This window comes from Protopterus annectens, chromosome 8.part0 (assembly GCF_019279795.1).
Source record: "Protopterus annectens isolate FY-2018-M chromosome 8.part0, PAN1.0, whole genome shotgun sequence".
In the NCBI taxonomy this organism is placed as follows: Eukaryota; Metazoa; Chordata; order Ceratodontiformes; family Protopteridae; genus Protopterus; species Protopterus annectens.
This window is the reverse complement of record NC_056741.1, coordinates 1,273,377,340-1,273,396,598: the sequence shown is the minus strand read 5'-3', so window position 1 is coordinate 1,273,396,598 and position 19,259 is coordinate 1,273,377,340. Positions and strand designations below refer to the sequence as shown.

Here is a 19,259-nt window from a genome sequence, read left to right as displayed (position 1 = left end):
AAGATATATTTAATGAAATTTATTATATTTTAGAAATAGACTAATCAGTTTTGGAGTGAACATGAAACGGTGAGAGATTTTTATAATTAATAGACTAATATTTAATGAAAAATAATATAAAATGTATTTTTTAGATTTGGAAATGGAAATGAATAAAAGAAAAGATAAGGCAAGGTTGTTGTGTCTTTCGGCTTTTCCCGGTTAGGGGTCGCCAGAGCGGAACTCAGGTCCGCTAATGATTGGTAGTAGATTTTTACATGCCGAGTTGCCAGCTCTGATGCATAATCTTCAACAAAGGTACGCCCATTCACGCATGTCTCCACACAGAAGACGCTCTAGCTGAAAATCGAACAGGACAACGTCTTACTGGGAGGCGATAACGCTACCGCAGCACCACCACCGCAGTCAAGATAAGGCAAGGTATGAGAATAAAATTAAATGTCTGTCTAGTTTTTTACAGAATAATTCTAATGCATTTTTAGGTATGAAAAGGAAGTTTTTTGGAAAATAAAACAGACATGGAGTATTTGTTTAAGCAAAAGTATTGGTTGAAAGGGGAAAAGAGGAGGTATCTTTGTTTTGGGGTGAATGGGTAAAAAGTGCATTAAGTATTACAGATGAGTTACAGAAAGTTAAAGGAGTTATTGTGAAGAATTAAAAAAATATACTGTTAAAAGTAAAATTGTATGTTAGAGATTTATAAATCAGGTAAAAAAAGAAGACTAGTTGGGATGTTAAGAAATTTTCTGAAGTATCAATTGTCAGTTTAATGAGAGAGGTTACTTTGCAAGAGTTAAATAAAATAAAATATTGGAAAGAGTTAATATTGAATTAGTATCAGGTTTGGATGTTACGGGGTATGAATTTTATAAAAGGTTAAAGGAAGCAGAAACCTCCTATTCATTAATGTGTTTAATAAAAATTTTGCAAGTTAGATTTAATGAGGTCAGTGATAAAGTCTTAGTGGAGGACATTTTTAGTGTTAAATGTAAATGTGGTCAGGATTTATTCATGGTTGTTAGAGAGAGATGGTAGATGATATCTTAAATAGAAGAAATGTGAGAGGTTATTAGTAGGTGATGTTAAAAAAGGCTTTTGATTTTGTAGATTATGATAGCTTATAATGTAATTTAAAGGAAATGATGTGGAAAGGAGTATTCTTAAGGTGAGGATTTTGATTAATTGTTGGCTAGGTTCAAGAATAAATACTTATAAAAGACAGAGGCAAGGTTGTCCTATGAGTGAGATTTTGTTTTCTTTAGTTATGAATGCATTAGTAACTGAGGTGTGAATATATGTTAGGAGGAAAGTATTTTATAAATGATTATGTGAGAATTCCTAGTTTTTATCATATGCGGGATGTGTCATTATTACAGCAAAGGATGAAAGATGTTTGGGTAAAAAATATTAGTTATATTTATAATTATATGGGGGATGTAGAATTAGAATTAAATAAAAAAAATGTTGCCTAGATAAAGAAGGGGATATAGAAGGTATTAGGAGGTGCTATAGATGGTATTCAATTTGTAGACACATTAGTAAGTAAGTTAGGTGTTAAATTTGGAAAATATGGTAATTTATGGTCAATGGAATGGATTATTAATATAGGTAGGTTATGGAAAGTATTTAGAATGTCTTATAAGATCAAAGTGTATTTAATCTATTCAGTTACCTTAGGTAAAATATGGTATATGGCTAATATGTATATATATATATATATATATATATATATATATATATATATATAGCTCCAAGTAAAATAGAAAAAGAATAGTTGCAAGCATTTTCTTTTTGTTTCTGGAGTAGTAGATTGCATCGTGTTAACAGGTGGTATTTTGTATATGAATCAGAAGGATGGTGGACAACATTTAAATAATCCAATTGTTTAAGGAACCTCAATGAATGTATATACAATATTAGTTGAGCTAGAGATAATATGAGTTTAGTATAAAATATTCTTAATATAAAATACAGAGAGTGGTGGAAGACTGAAGAAGGTATAAACTGAAAAAATGTTAGGAAAGAGAGGATATTATAAAATATCAATTATATATATATATATATATATATATATATATATATATATATATATATAGGTCTACTACATTAGAACGAAAGCTCACAATATCGACACATAGAACACCAACACCACATAAACGAAAGTGCAAAACAATGTAAACTGACAATATTGACTACCACAACACCGACGCTCAAAACACTGACAATATAATAGCGAGCCTCACACCAACAAAATGAAAACCGCGTTCAGACTATTTACACATAAGGTTGAAATGATAATACCAAATAAACATATAAAGAAGTCTCTTCATCTCTGTAAACCAGAAATAAAAGCAGTAGTACGCTGACATAATGCACCCACATTCCAGCACACAGATTCCTTCCAATCCATGTAATTTAAAATAACACCAAACAAACATATAAAGAAGTCTCTTTATCCCTGTAAAAGTAGGTTCCAGCACACAGATGTCCTCCAATCCACATAATTTAAATGCAGAAATACAAATCACATTTTTAACAGATGAGCTATAGCTTTGACATAATCCACACTTGAGTAAGACGTTCTCTGAGAAATAACAGCCCTAAATCATTCATGCCAGCTTACTAGATGTCTTAACTTTGGAGAAGGAGGGCATCCTGTTTCCATCTGAACTCTCAACTCGTCTACGCGATTCTGTTCATGTACTAAAGCATGGAGGAGACAATGCAAATCTGTATTACGTGCACCTAGCAAGCACTTCAGTCTACGGTGCCAGGCTTCAACTGAATTTTGTGTGGGTGGAAGAAATAGCTCATTTAATTCAAAAATGTTCCAAAAGTTTTGTGGAAAAAGGGGTGGAAAGCGTATACTGCTACAGGTACGGGTATTAAACATGCATTTCTTACCGTAAGCATACCAATCTGCAAAATAACGCAAAAGGTCTTTACCCTCCACAGGGAACAATCCTTTCATTAGCTCAATTGGTTTCTCAGTTTGTTACTTTTAAAATCTGTAACTGTTGCAAATTGTTTGTGTAGGCTGTGATAGCCGATTTATAGCATTTATAAGTGTTTACTGTATCTGTTTCTGCTTGTTTTCTGAAAAAAAAAATATATATATCTCTTGTTTTCCCGCCTTACTGAGCTAGAATAGTCCAGTTTCAGAGCTTGCTGATCCCTGGACTTTGTTTGCAGTTCCTGTTACTGATTCTTTGCCTAATTTGGAAGAGAGGAAGTTCCCTTGCTTACCAGTGGGAGTGGGAAGCATTGAGCTGCCTGTTGGTCCAGTTTTGTGAGGTTTCAGCCAGTAACTTGTAGTTTATTGGTCGTTTTGGGCCAGTTCCTAGCTTCTTTCAGCCCCCTGATATAAAACACGCTAAACGCGCGTTTGCGCGGTTTAGCGCGATTTAGCGCGGTTTAGCGCGATTTAGCGCGGAGCTGCTACCGTTGCACACTAGGGCAGCGCCGGCTAAGCAGATTTAAACTATTAGGGCTACCTAAAGTCCACTTTTCAAATTTTCCCTTAAAACTACCTTCCTCGAACTATACTACTGATCTAATCAGCATATCCTATAGCTAAAAAGATCATCTCTACCTGACTCCGAGTAGCCTATTCTGTATCTGTCAAACCTAGCACTTGCTCCTACAGTACTTATCACCGTGATACAGCACTCTTGTTATAGATAGTACCCCAAAAAGGCGAACCCCATTTCTCGGACACCGACATCCCCCGGAATCTCTTTTAAAGTTTTTTTGTCTATTCCTTCTAGCAATGTCGAGGGATCAGTTGCTAGTGTCCTCTCCTGCTCAGCTGGTGAACCTGGGAATATTGAGGCAATGTTACAATTGCCTCATGTACACAGACAACCCTCTCCTCCTCCCACAAAACACAAATACATGCGAGAGATGCAACTATACAGCCAAACTGGAGGCTGAGCTCTCTCAACATAGGGCTGGCAAGACCAGACAGGAGGAGAAGGTTACCACACACACTATAGATCCAGTCTCACATAGTACCATCACAACCTCAAATCATACACATAAACACACAAAGACATACTCGGAGGATCTGATCAAAAATCTACCAAAACAGCAGAGGCCACCAAAGCAGACACCCAAACAACCACCACCTCAGAACACAACACCTGCAACACATAGACCTCACAGTCAGAGTGTCAAACAGTCACAGCCCTTAAGGCCAAACACAATGCCAGACACACTAGTCATTGGTGACTCCATAGTCAGACACACTGACGTCCCGCTCACCAGACTGAGTAAGGAGAGAGTTACAGTAAGCTGCCTGTCGGGCTCTAGAATCCGCCACATAAAGCAAGCACTCAGGTCTCTCAACAGCAGGTACAAATACGACTCAGTCATTGTCCACGCTGGTGTAAACGACCTGAGACGTACCTCCTTGGACTACATGAAAAGAAACATTGAGGAGCTCTCTGATTATGTAGCCCAGGCAGGTATGTCCCTGACCTTGAGCAGTATCCTACCTTCACCAAGAATGATGCCACAATACAGAGATAAGATGATCAGCTTTAACAATTGGCTTAAACTCTGGTGTCATTCAAAGGGAATCCAATGTCTGTCTGCCTGGGATGACATGCTGGACAAGCCACGCTGCTTCAAGGGACGGCTTGCACCTGTCACCCTGGGATTCCGGATATTGGCAAAGGCTCTTGCCACCCCCATAGTGCCTTTTTTAGGCAAGGCTCAAATTCTAAACCTACCACCCTAGAACACAAAAAAGAAAAAAAAACTAAGGGTAATGCTGCTCAATGCCAGAAGTCTAAATCTCAAAATGCACGCACTCGAGGCCCTTCTCAGTATGGAGAACATCGATGTCTGTGCTGTGACAGAAACCTGGTTCAAGGCTCCAGAGAGCACCCCAGCACTAACAGGTTTTACCTCATATCATGCGTTCCGTCCCCAAAATCTGGACAATACCAAGAAAGGAGGGGGGGGGTATCCATATTCATCAAGGACACCCACACCTCAAGACTGGTGGCAATGCACGATGCATCGGAGACCATCCAGGTGCAATTAACCATAGGCAAGACTGCTCTGCAAATTGTAGCATGTTACAGGCCACCCTCACAAACTCAGGAACCTCACATGGCTTTCCTGAAAACACCGGAGGGGATAAATGTATCTCCAAACACCATCATACTAGGTGACTTCAATTACCCTAATATAGACTGGGAACACTACTCAAGCCCAAACACCCTAGCCCAAAAGTTCCTGGAATTCATAAACTCAAATGCCATGGAACAACTAGTCACCATCCCCACAAGAGGAGAAAACATACTTGATCTCATCATCACGAACATGGGAGCACAATGTTCAACACCGAAGTATACCCCTCACTGGTGAGATCAGATCACAAACTAATCTTGCTGGAGGTCCTCATTCCACCCCCACCTGAAATAAAAAGAAATAAAAACTTCTAAAGCCGACTTCACACTTCTAAAGACTAGTGTGGTCTCCTTTAAGGCCCCGAGCCGAGGAAAACAGTACTCAAGCCGCTGAATCACTTACAAATGCCTTCTACCAGCACCTGCAGGACTGCATGGATAAGGCAATCCCAAGCAAAACAAAGACTCTTTGTACCAAGGGCAAGCATCCAGTCTGGTGGACCCCAGCCATAAACAAACTCTACAACAAAAGGAGGAAGCTACTACAAGATAGAGCAAAATCCTTAAAAGGTAAAACACCTTTGATCACTATAAGTAAAAAACTAAGAGCTCTCATAAAATCATCCAAAGCAAATTTTGAGAGAAAAATAGCTAAAGACTCAAAAGACAATCATAAGGCCTTCTTTAGCTATGTTAGAAACCTGGGAGGAAACTCCCAGATATGCTCAGAACTAGTTCAAAATGATGTAAAGATTACTGATCCTACAGACATTGCCAACATACTGGCTGACAGGTTCAGTGCAAACTTCTCCCCCCCCTCCCCCCCAAAAGGAGAGATATCTATACCAAATGGTTGCAACCCCCCAAACATCTCTAACACCCAAGTGAGAACTGCTCTCTCCAAAGCAAAAAACACAGCATCCATGGGACCTGATGGTGTCCCAGGCTGTGTGCTCCACGAACTCAACGAGGAATTAAACCCACAGCTAGGACAGCTGTTTAATCATAGTCTCACCTCTGGATACGTACCCAGGGAGTGGCGCACTGCGACTGTGGTCCCACTTCACAAAGGCGGTGCCTCCACCGACCCTGGAAATTACCGGCCCATTAGCTTGACAAGCCTAATCTGCAAAGCCATGGAGAGGATCATAATGGACCTCATAAATAAAGACATAGGGAATTTGCAGACTTTGGATTCAACCCAGTTTGGCTTTGTCAAAGGCAGATCATGCCTTTTAAACTTGGTTGACTTTTGAAACAGTCACCAAAGCCATTGATGAGGGAAAGGCAGTCCATACAGCCTACCTCGATCTGGCAAAGGCCTTCGATACAATACCCCACTCGGGTTTCATTGAAAAACTCATCAGCTTAAATGTTAACCCATACATCACAAGATGGGTTGCAAACTGGCTGAGTGACAGAACCCACAGGGTCAGAGTTGCTGGCGCCATGTCAGACTCAAAGCCTGTCACAAGTGGTGTCCCACAGGGCTCAGTCCTGGGCCCACTCTTGTTGGCATCTACTTTTCCAAGTACAAGCAAACACAGGAGGGTTATGGCTGACAAAGTTTGCAGATGACTGCAAACTGGGCGCCGTAGTCGAAAACACATCTGACACAGATATCCTTCAGAAGGGTCTCACAGAAACGGATAACTGGTGCCAGAGCCATGGCCTAAAGTTAAATGCCAAAAAATGCATAGTCATACCCTTCGGGAAAAACAAGGTTACCCCTAGCTACCATATAGGTGGTAATCCTCTGAGCACAGAAGAGGTTATCAGGGACCTGGGGACACAGGTTGACAGTAGCCTGTCATTCGACACCCATGTAGCTAAAGTAGTTAGGAAGACCTTCTACATTGCCCACCTTATCATGAAGGATTCACATCTAGATCAAGGGAGGTCATAGTCTCCCTATACTCATCACTCATCAGACCAATGATTGAGTACAATGCCCCATTCGGAATGTATCTGACCCGACACTTGCAGCAGCTGGAGAGGCCACAAAGTTCCTCACCAAAAGGATAAAGGGTCTCAAAATCTGTCCTATGCTGCCCGACTGAAAGAACTCCAGCTCTATTCAGTCGGCTACCGCTTGCTCAGAGGTGACCTTTGCCTGACATACAAGGCCATGTCAAACCCAGATTTGATGAATATGCTTCACCTCAAAAAATCTAGATCCGTCAGAGCCACAAGGGCGGAAGACTTAAACCTCGACACGGCTATTAATAGGACGTGCTGGAGGGATAGATTCATCACCCAAAGACTCCCTATGCTGTGGAACAAAATCCCGGTATATGTGAGGCAGAGCACCTCGCTGGCCTTGTTCAAGAGAAATCTTGACCAATGGATGGGAGATCGCAGATATACCCCAGGGATTACCTCAGTGTCACTGCTCGACAGAGGCACAGCAAAATAATGGGTATAGTTCCCCATACTAAAGGGGTGGCGTAAGCCACAAAACTATGGGCTAGGCTTGTAAATGCCCTCGGGCAGATAGCCTAGTATGAACCTATGAACCTATAAGTAGGGACCACTTCAGATTCTGGCAAGAATGCTAGAGCTACGAGTGACTTGACATACAGTTGTAATTTAGAGCTAGTATTGTATGTTGCTGCTAAACCGAGTGATTGCACTTTACGCCAGATATTCCGGCCAAAGTGGAATAGACAGCCCTTTGAACGGGCTCCTGGTACGTTTAATCTAACACTTTTCAGTGCTGCCACTTCAAAGTCACATAATACAAACTTGACTGCAACTTCAAGTCTCTGCTCTGATAATAAATGGAATGTTGCATGCCATAAATAATTGTAGGATTTAAAAGACTTTTTGGACATTAACACATACAGTAGTGGTACAGTTTTAATATATGAGCCACATTTTATTAAGCCATGTATACTATACAGTTGTCGAATGGTCATACCTTTCTTAAAGAAAGTACCATCCATCAACCAGATGGTAGCTTGACTTAGATTGTGTAAGTTGTTAACAGTACTGAAAACTAATACTGTAGTGTCTGTGCTAACATTACACATTTGTTTGCTAACAAACATCCCATCCTTAACGGAATGATTATTGAAGTCAATATTGTGTAGCATCAGCTCAACATTGCTGCCTCCCACCTTACCTTTTGCTCTCACTCTTCTAATTTGCTGTAACAATGCTCTTCTGTTGGGAATACTTTCAACACTTTCTAAGGACGCTGTCTGCAAAGCATCCTCTACTAGCAAACACGGTGTATCCCTACTATATGTAGCACGCAGTTTCAAATCACTGCATACCGTGTACCAGGATCAGCTGGGTGATAGTGAGCTACTGACTTGTTTAACAAGTCTCCTTCAGGAAGTAAAGTAGTTACAGCTCTGCCTTTACACCCATCTGTTATTTTTAGCTTACAAGCCCAGTATCTCTTGCTGCGTCTTGTATATAAATATCCTTCTGTCAGAAGTAAATGCTTGCCTTTTTGCGATGTTACTGTTCCTTACGCTAGTCCAATAGTTCCAGGAGCTCTAGCAATATCTTCCGCCATCCTGTCTTCGGTGTGGGACGTTCTATTCTAATTTTCAGGCTGTATTTATACTTCCGGAGCATGTATTGCATTCACTACTGGGTTCATTTAAATTATCACAATGTAGTTTATTATTTATGTGTACTTGTTGTAATAACAGCGACTTTAAAGTGATTATGAAGACATTCTGACAATTATTCGGGTATTTGTGATGCCGGTGTTATAAACAGTTGTTTTCCACTTTTGGTTATTTGTTATCGCTGTTCTATGTGTCGATATTTTGAGCTGTCTTTCTAACGTAGTAGACCCATATATATATATGTGTGTGTGTGTGTGTGTGTGGTTGTGTGTGTGTGTGTGTGTGTGTGTGTGTGTGTGTGTGTGTGTGTGTGTGTGTGTGTGTGTATGTGTGTGTGTGTGTATGTGTGTTTGGGTGGTCTTGCAAGTAGAAAGTTTAATACATCTACATCTAGGAAGGAGTAGTACAAGGATATTAACATGAGATGTTATGGGGTAAGTCCTTGGAATGGAATAAGAAAGAAGGTTCTTGAAGCCATCAAGAATCATAAAAAGTTGTTAAATAATACACAAGAATGTTAGGATTTTTTTTATGGCGATTGAGTATAAATAGGTTACCCGTGAAAGATAATATTCTATATAAGATATCTTTATAAAGAGTATGCTTATTTTATAATGAAATAGAGACAGCAGATCATGTTTTAAGGAGTGAGAGAGTAATTAAAGAAAGTATAGAAAAAATGTAATTTTTTTCCTGGGGAGTTATAAAAAATTAGAATATATAAATATGGATGTTATTTGTATGGATAGTATGGGAATATTAATAAAGATATAATTTATCATAATTTAAAAAGGTTTGTTAGATGTAATTTGAAATGTATGGGAAGTCAGACTGAAAGACTTGTTATTCAATAAAAAATGGAGATTACCTGAAATATTAAGTAAAATAAAAATCTAATTCTGGAAAAGAACGTGTTGAGATTTTGTAAGAAATAACAAAAATAATTTTTGTATGTTAATTTTGTAAAAAAAGAAAGAAATTAAATAATCCAAATAAGTCTTTTATGTTTACTGTGTAAATGTTCTCAGTAGTATAAAATAAAGGACTTCTACTCTTTTTGATGTCATGGGATTGTTCAAGCCACCTGAACTACCACCAACTCATGCAGATGGGGTTTCATTTTAACAGCTCATCTGAAGGTTGGCATAATCAGGAGTTCAGCACCCCCTTTATTCTGTACTGCAGTGTCAGCAATCAATCTACATAGTGTGGGAATAGACCCCTTAGCCTTCTGCAGCAAAGATGAGTGTACTACCTGTTGTGCCACTGAAACTGCAGTTGTACAAAAGTTGCATCATATGCTACTGACCTTTCTGTGAACTTTATTCTTATACTGTTTTCCTCTTTGTATACTATTTAATTATTGAAGAAAAAATTACTATACTGTAATTATGGCTTACAATCTTTACTCCATAACCTGAACACTGAGATTGGGCTCTGCAGCATTGGATGACTTAGATAAATTGAATGATAAAGTAATAAATGCAAAAATTCAAAACTCGTAAGACTGATTTGGTAAAAAAATTGCCTTGTATAGTATATCCATATATGGGGAACCCATATTGAAGCAGGTGGAGGACACCATGAAAATTATTCCAGTCTCGACACCAAGAGGATGGTGCCAAGTTTAACTGTAACATATTAGTGAGCAGCATTCTAATGTGAAATTACTCTGAGTGATTTTACAAAGATCAAGATTTGAGGTATTTCATGGAGTTGGGGAGTTGTAAATGTAGGGATGGGGAAGCACTTACCAGTGTCAGAAATTAAAGTGTTGCACATTTGTTATGGTGCCAAATACTTAATGTATAGCTCTTTTTTTAAATAGAATACATATCAAAATCCATATATTGGATTCTTCATGTGTTTCATAAGAGGTCAAATGTTTCAGCCATCCTTTATTTGGGTGTAGCTAAGTTGACCATATTGTGCCATTAGCACAGAGGAGGCCTGAATGCTTGAAATATTGAATTAAAGATGCAGTGGCACACTGTTTTACATTTCAACAAAATATGGAAAAAGTAGGGCTTGAACCTACAGTGAGGATGAACGTTTGATACCTCAGCGATCTTAAGGTAGCCTGTAGCCATTTAAGTCAGTCCTTCACTATGATTTTGGCTTATTCAGTAGGTGATGTGCATACTATGTAAAACTACAGTTTGCACTGCGTGAGATAATGGGGTTTGGTGTTTCTCTTCTCAGACCTTTTTAGATGCAGTGTGGCATGAAGACTATTTGAAGTCATTATGACCACTTCTTTACCTCCTTTATACTAGAGATCTTGGCTAAAGAGTTTGTCACCTGTGAGAATAATTTGACTCACTTAAGTGAAATGTTAATGAAGTCAGTGTATAAAGATACCAGGTTTATATTGTTTGAAGGGTACATGTAAATGCTTCAGTTTATTGGAAATAAGATCTTTGTTAAATGCACAGCTACTAAGATTTTGAGACTCTGATTTTGTTAATTCATTATGTTCCATGGGTGTACAAGCATGCTTACACCTTCAATGTATATTCATCAAGTTAACTGTTTCCTCACAGATATTCCTTCCAGATGAGGATCTCTAGGACAAAGATTGTTTATCATGCGAGTCTGTATCAGAGTCCAAGAGGGTATTTTGATAATTTCCACTGTATGATCAAACAGAAGTATTAGGGATTGTACAAATTCCTGGGAACCAGTGAAGGTTCTTCCAAAGGCCTTCGATGTACAACCCATGTTGGTCTAACATTTAATGGTCAGGCAACAGTATATCTGTCTACAACAGAAGGAAGTGTGTGTGTGTGTGTGTGTGTGTGTGTGTGTGTGTGTGTGTGTGTGTGTGTGTGTGTGTGTGTGTGTGTACGTGCATGCATGTTGAAATGCACATATGCATGGGTCTGCATGTCTGTATATAGAAATATGCATCTTTCAAGAAACAGCCAGAATCCTGTAACTCACAGAGAATATAGTTTGCAAAGCCTCCTAAAGTGATGTTTGAGGAGTTTGCCTCTTACAGAAAGCAGACAACTTTGAAAAGTAACTCAGTTTTCTAAGTAACTCCACTTTAAGGAAATGAGTTGGATCCATGCATTAGAATATAATTTGCTATTGTGGTTTATATTATTTATGCATTTACATTCTTTAATGGGGTAGTAGACTGATTTTAAATGATCATTTGTAGGCACACCCAGGTGAAATACTTCACAAAGCTAATAAATGTATATAAACAGTAGTAATACATTTGAAGAAGTATTGTACATAGTTACACTGCTGCAGTGTATGTCTGGTTACTGAAGCAATAATCACTGCTCAGTATTCTGTAACACACATTTCTTAGTTCAGGCATGATCCATGCCATACAGCCCTTATCTTCTGGTTTCTTGTTATATTGTTCACACTAAAGGCATTTTTCTTGATATTGATTACACAGATCCGGCCTTTAGGATGCTGCTTTCTATCGATGTTCAAACTTCCTTCCACCTGTATTACAATGAAACTCTTTAAACCTTCGGCCACTCAGGAGGAGCTGCCAACCTAAAAATCAAACCCAACACCTTTAGCATCTGAATCAGAATCTCAGACAAGTCATGGGGAAGAAAGTTCCTTTTAAGTAAGTGCCTGCAATTTAACTTTCTTGCCACAGTCCTGATTTTTGTCTTGTAATTTCTAATGTGTACCTTACAATGATTCTGTACAGGCTACATGTCATAGTTCTAAAACTGCGTATGTTCTAGCCTGTCATTTGGTAGCCTCCATTTCTAATCCCCTGTTCTTCTTTTGCATTCTCTCATTGAATTTTAAATGGTATTGTATGATGATTTTTACACTATGTGCAGAACTGATCTTGTTAGTGTCACCATATGGAGTGTGCATTAAGGAGTACACAAGGGCTGTCAGTAAGGACAGAGAAAGTAGATGAATCCAACAGTACTTTGAGTGTGCTGACTTAAAACAGCTGTGCCATCTTGCTTTCTGTATGTTTTCTTGGCTCCCTATCAGCAGAGAGAATGCTGGAAATAGCAAATGCTCTTCTGTTGAACTGTAAAGTTCGAAAGCTGAGAATTTTGAAGTCACAGAATAGCGATTTTTTTTATATTTTTTTTTTTTATTTTGGATAAGCAAATTTTTTCCCTAGGAAAAATTTGCTGATTCGTAACTTTGGCATTTTTGGCTTTCAAACTTTATAGTTCGACAGAATAGCATTTGCTGTTCTGATATAGATGCATTTTCTTTATACTCTGCAGCATTGCCCACTGTACAAGTTTGCAGAGTGAGGGCATATCAGTTGTCTGATGAGCAAGCACTCAAAGAGTAGCACTTGACCAAAATGAGTATTCATTAAAAAAAGTGACTGCTGTTTGGGTTCTACCCTTGCTTCAAGGTATAGCAACCATGCAGTTAACAATTTTAAGAGTAGTGCAGAGAGCAAAGCCTCCTAATGTGGTGTTTGAGGAGTTTGCCTCTTACAGAATGTAGACCACTTTGAAAAGGTAGCCGATAGATTTGTTTTATGAGTGACTCCATTTTCTGAGTAACTGTACTTTAAGCAAATGAGTTGGATCCATGCATTAGAGCTTTGCAGTGCTAAAAAGCAGCTGTAAGCGGCTAGTTCAGAGATCACCTTTCTGTGTGGCTTTGGAAGCCATTTTGTATCTGATTAAGCACCATGGTTACCATGCCTCTGAAACACTGGCTAGAAATGTGTAGCTTTCCATTTTGATGACAGCTGATGAAACAGTAGATTTTTTTTGTTGTTTGTATCAAGTCTATGACAACAGTCTCTTCCTTTGGACTTAGAAGTGATGATATCCATGTGTCAGAAAGCATTTCTGTTTCATGTGAAAACACTAAAACAAGCCTTTTACTGAAACAGGAACACCACCCTGTGTTTCTGCTGTCATTCCTTTCCTTCCCGCATGTCTTGTTAACTACAGCCACATTGCTTTATTATCTTACCTTCTGCTTTTTCACAGTAGTAAGACAATGAGTCAGGGGAAGGATGTGGATATATTGCAACACAGAAAAAGGATCTGATGGGCATACAAGTATTTCTGAAATTTAGCTGACAGGTTCATTAAATTTATGGGGTTACAAGGAATTAAATATGCTGTGCAAGAACTGAAAATGAGATCCAATGTCAAGCCTGTGAATCCTTTATGAAGTTCAATGTTTTTGTTCTTCCTTTGTACACCATGACCTATGAATACAATGTAACATTTCTTTGAGTAAGCTTGGGACAAAATTTCATGCATATGAACAAAAAAGCTGGGACAAAATGGCCAAACAAATTGGGAAGGTACGACAGCCAGTATAGTAGGACTCTCCTGGCAGTATAGTACACTTGTTAGTTTTCATTCATAAAGCAGGATTTTAAGTATTATTGGGTGGCGATACCTTGGGGATCGCATAGCGAGTCAGATATAGACATTGCAATTTTATACACATATTGCTGGTTATGAACAGCAGAGAGATATGGAAGCACATGCATAAAGGGTACAACTCACATTTCATTTTGCTGTGTAGCTTGTAGGGAGTATTCAAAATGGACAAGGAACTGACAGATGTATTTTTTTCCTTTTTCATACCCATGCTTTGTTTATCAAAGAGACCCATTTTGTTTTATGGGGTCTTAGGAAAAAGAAGCAACATTCAAAGTATAGCATTTCAGAACGATTAATGAAAAGCTTGATCAGATTAAATATACTTTTTGATAAAAAAAAATAAAATAAAATCAGTCGAGAAGAAGGATAGCATTATCTGAGCAACAAATCTGGATTGCATTTTAAAATAAAACGAGAAAAGGTTTTAGTAGCAGAATAATATACAACAGACTTAAAAATGCAACATCTACACAAACCTCATCATGGGCTGATGAAGTGCAGCTAACATCAAGAAAACCTAAAATCTTTATGCTTGCATTAAATTTTTTTTCCTGAGCCAAGCTATATACGTTTGCTAGTCTCAATTTTGTTATAATTGATCTGTCAAAGATTTATGTATGATGCTGTTGTATGGTTTTCAAGGCTTTATGTCACAGTGTCTATGGGCTTGGAGAACAGCAGACAGAATAAAAGCCAGGAAGGTACTGGGTGGGTATTCTGGTAGAATTAATACTGTTACATGATACATCATTGTGTTTTAGATTTCAATACAGAATGGCTTTCACTGCCTCAGGGAAGCAGGCAATGAAGATACTCTGTCTTACTGCTTTACGTCAAATAGTTTTCCAGCTCATTGAAAGGTGGTTATTGCCATTTTACTTCTTTTTATTTATTTGTTGATGACTGCAAGAGTAGGCTAGAAATAATCAGCTCTGTTTTCAGCCATAGTTCATGTTGTGAGCTCCAAATCAGTTTACATTAACAGATGAAAGCATACTGCAGGCAAAATAACATAAGAATAGAGTTAACATTTGCTAAAAAAGCTTGAGTAACACTTCAGAGGAAAAAGCATGTCTCAGAATTGTAGCATGTATACATATCAGTAGAACAACAGACAAAAAACAAATGGGAATGAGAAAATATGAGTCACAAAAGGTAACATCTATGAATATTCAGTGATGTGCTCAACATAAAAGTTTATACAAAGCCACACAGCTGTCCGTTACTATTGTGTATGGCAGATCAAAGTACCACTGAAGCTGTCTTCATACTTACACTATGCTTTAACAGTAAGGTGTTCTTTCTGGGTTTTGGTAAAGACCGTGAGGGATGGAAATGACTGGATGAGAGACAGAGATGATATCTCAAAGTTTAGGGCTAGCTTTGTTGAAGGGTTCTCTGCTGTACAATACAGCTAGAGGATTACATGCACGGGAGTAAGTGCAGAAGCTAGTAGAGCATGCTAGCTTAGGCCATTTAAATGAGCCGACCATGTTAGAGGATTACATGCATGGGAGTAAGTGCAGAAGCTACTGGAGCATGCTAGCTTAGACCAGTTAAATGAGCCGACCAAGTTAGAGGATTACATGCATGGAAGTAAGTGCAGAAGCTACTGGAGCATGCTAGCTTAGGCCAGTTAAATGAGCCGACCATGTTACAGGATTACATGCATGGGAGTAAGTGCAGAAGTTACTGGAGCATGCTAGCTTAGACCAGTTAAATGAGCCGACCAAGTTAGAGGATTACTAGCATGGGAGTAAGTGCAGAAGCTACTGGAGCATGCTAGCTTAGGCCAGTTAAATGAGCCGACCATGTTAGAGGATTACATGCATGGGAGTAAGTGCAGAAGTTACTGGAGCATGCTAGCTTAGGCCAGTTAAATGAGCCGACCATGTTAGAGGATTACATGCATGGGAGTAAGTGCAGAAGTTACTGGAGCATGCTAGCTTAGGCCAGTTAAATGAGCCGACCATGTTAGAGGATTACATGCATGGGAGTAAGTGCAGAAGTTACTGGAGCATGCTAGCTTAGGCCAATTAAATGAGCCGACCATGTTAGAGGATTACATGCATGGGAGTAAGTGCAGAAGTTACTGGAGCATGCTAGCTTAGGCCAATTAAATGAGCCGACCATCTTATGACTTAACGGGTCTGTTGACGTGGTTGACATTCTGAAGAAGGGTAAGAAGGTGCTTCTGGTTAACATGTAATAAAGATATTTTCTTAAGTGAAAAAGTAAAATAAACTTGCAGATTTGGTATACAGTGTCTGACTCTGGTTGTATTGGTCAGTTTGAATTTGTGTTGATTACAGGCATAGCATACCCAGTAGTGGGTAGTGTAGCCCTTTTCCCTAAGGTTTCTATGGATTCTGCAGTCATTTAATGATTTAAGCAGCATGCAGCTGGGTGAGAAAGAAGATGGACCAAACCAGAGACCAGGTTGTTTAAAGCTTGAAAAAGATTGACAGTTTGGATATGGGTACTCCTATCAAACAATATGAGACATGCTTGTGGAAGAAATGTGCACTAAAAAGCATGTTTTTATCTTGTTTAAGTCAATAGTGAGCTGCATCTAAGTACAGCATTTTGAATGAACTGGTGGTCTGTGCTAAACATGTATACATTCATGGTATACAAGTGGTCATTTCTGAGAAGGATGATGTTATCTTCACATACTACACATCTGGCTTATCTGCATCGCTGTACAAACATTTATATTCTAATAAGAGCAAACTTTTACTCTTCTGTTTACACAGTCTTGGTAAGTCTGGCTTGCTGAAATGTTTTCCAAGTTAAGACTATTTTGTTTGCAGGAGCTATAATTGAGTTAGGGGTTACATTTGGGAAAAAATGTAAAAAGATGTCAGATAGAAAAGAGAAAACAATCAGGGGAAACAAACCCAGGATGGAGAGAAATAAATAAAAATTTGTATGGAACTGACAATATCTGAAAATAAATTCTCATTGTTAAGGATAGCACGCAAGGAATGGATATTGGAGTGAAATATTACTCACAGTGGCCTAAAGTTTGTATCACAGAAGGTCAAAGTATTAATCATGCAAAAGAGATTTACACATTTTACATTTTCATCTCCACACTCAGGCGTAAATAGATTGGGTGTAAAAGTTGTACATGCATTTATAAATAAAGTGCAGGCCATATGTCTTGACTGTAAACCCCTGATCATAAAATAGGTAGCTTGTTTGCCTACTCTAATGTTGCATGGACACACAGATACCATACTGGACTTATTGAAACTGTATTTATGTACATGAGATCATGGCATGTAGTTTTAGGGTAATAATGAGTGAGCAATAGAAATCTTTACTACTAGACATAAAGATGTGTCTAGAAATTATAGAATACACCTAAATGGTGAATGACTCAAGTTGTTTTATTGAATGGATCCCTTATGTACACTGCCATGAAATCTGTGTGGATAGCTCTGATAATTGCCCATAATGTTGCTATGCGTGTCATGACTCAATTTCACTACATACATGCAGCCAGATGGTCTTACACCTGGCAGCAGATTCTTATGTTTTTGAAGAAATGATTATTAAAAGCAGCAATAAAATGCACCTGATGACTCCCCCCCCTCACATTCATTATTAGCACACATCAGAAACTGTGACTAAATGATGTGCTCCCTGTATCAGTAAATACTACAGCAAGTAACAGAGAACTGCTACGTAGTGTTAGAATGAGGAAGCTCTTTTTCAGGCTTGCCATGCTTACTCTCCACGTCATGGTGTGGAATGAAGATCTATGATGATCTCAATGCAGAGTCACTACTCTTCAAGCTTGGAAAGCAGTTTGGGCCCCTAGTGAGGATCCTTCTGGCCACTTTCCAAGAGATGTACCAAGCACAGACAATAAGATGGGGCCCAGTGGAAGACCCATGCCATCTTGAAATGATATTTCTCAATTGGCCTGCAAACACCTGAGATCTTCTGGAATGAGTAAAGATTGTTGCATGTTATTTAGAGGCATTAGTTCAGATATACTAATGCCAAACCCAGATAAGTAACATCTGCATTTGAAAATAACCTGAAACTCTAATCATATTTTGTAATTACCTCTTTTCATAGCTGTACTGTTCACTTTAAACTTGTTAAAAATACAAAACAGGAAAAATATGTGTGTGTGTGTGTGTGTGTGTGTGTGTGTGTGTGTGTGTGTGTGTGTGTGTGTGTGTGTGCAAAATATGTAGCATGCAGTCTCTGGGTGTACTGGTTGATCAGGAAACACTGAGTGAAGGATGCTATATTGTCTATGCGTTCGCTGTGAATGATTGTTAAGTGTAAATGTACAGTATGCAAACAGACCATCCAACCAATTGGGGACAAATTTCAACAGAATCAGGGACAAGTCAAGAAAAAATCAGGGACAATCAGGGACACTTTTAATATATCAGTGCTATTAACTTGAAACATTGACAGAATCAGAGCATATGAATTAATACACATTTTCTGAAGTAAAAGAAGTTTATAACTCTTAATTATTGTCATTATTCATTAAATGTAATTCACCACCTTTCCTCCAAAAGTCACTAGTTTTAGATGGGATTAAGAGGGACAGAGTTAAAATTTGAGTCATAATCAGGGACGTCCCTGAAAATCAGGGGCAGTTGAAAGGTATGTATGCAAACCTCACAGCTGTCCAGACTTTTGTAGAATATCCAGATTTTTACCTCACATCTTTTGCCATTTCCTGATAATCTGTAGTTTTCTGGCAAATCTTTGATGATTGAAGTTGCTAAATAATCTTTACCTTTCAGAATATGCATACTAATGCAAAACCTATTACTCTAGCAACTCTGTAAGTTTATAAGAGCAATATTTAAAATCTGTCCCTGATTTTGGGCTTCTGTTCCCTATTACTAAATGGTTTGCCCAAAAATTTTGCATTAAGAGGTTGAACAGCATGGCACTGTTGTCTATTCCCTCTGCACAGAAAATGCTGATGAATGTGCATGATGTCAAATGAAGAAAACAAGAAGGAATATTGCTACACATATTTTTTATGTTGTTTTATTTATATGTTACCATCAGGCAGAAGTGCCTACTTTGGAAGACTTCTAAGAAACATTGTCTATTTAATTGATTTGCTGAGTCACATAAGGAAATGGAGGCTTCAGGAATCAAACTTTGTACTACCTAATTAAGTG

At 38.4% G+C, this 19,259-nt stretch overlaps 1 protein-coding gene across 3 annotated transcripts in view; it reads left to right on the top strand.

The window, feature by feature from the left end:
• Positions 1 to 19,259, top strand: part of GRIK5 (glutamate ionotropic receptor kainate type subunit 5) — a 3,838,183-nt gene that overhangs the window by 303,218 nt on the left and 3,515,706 nt on the right. For all 3 annotated transcript variants that reach the window (XM_044080789.1, XM_044080790.1, XM_044080791.1), the window contains one exon: positions 12,138 to 12,317. The gene's annotated coding sequence lies outside the window, so the exon portion shown is untranslated. The remainder of the gene's footprint in view (positions 1 to 12,137; positions 12,318 to 19,259) is intronic.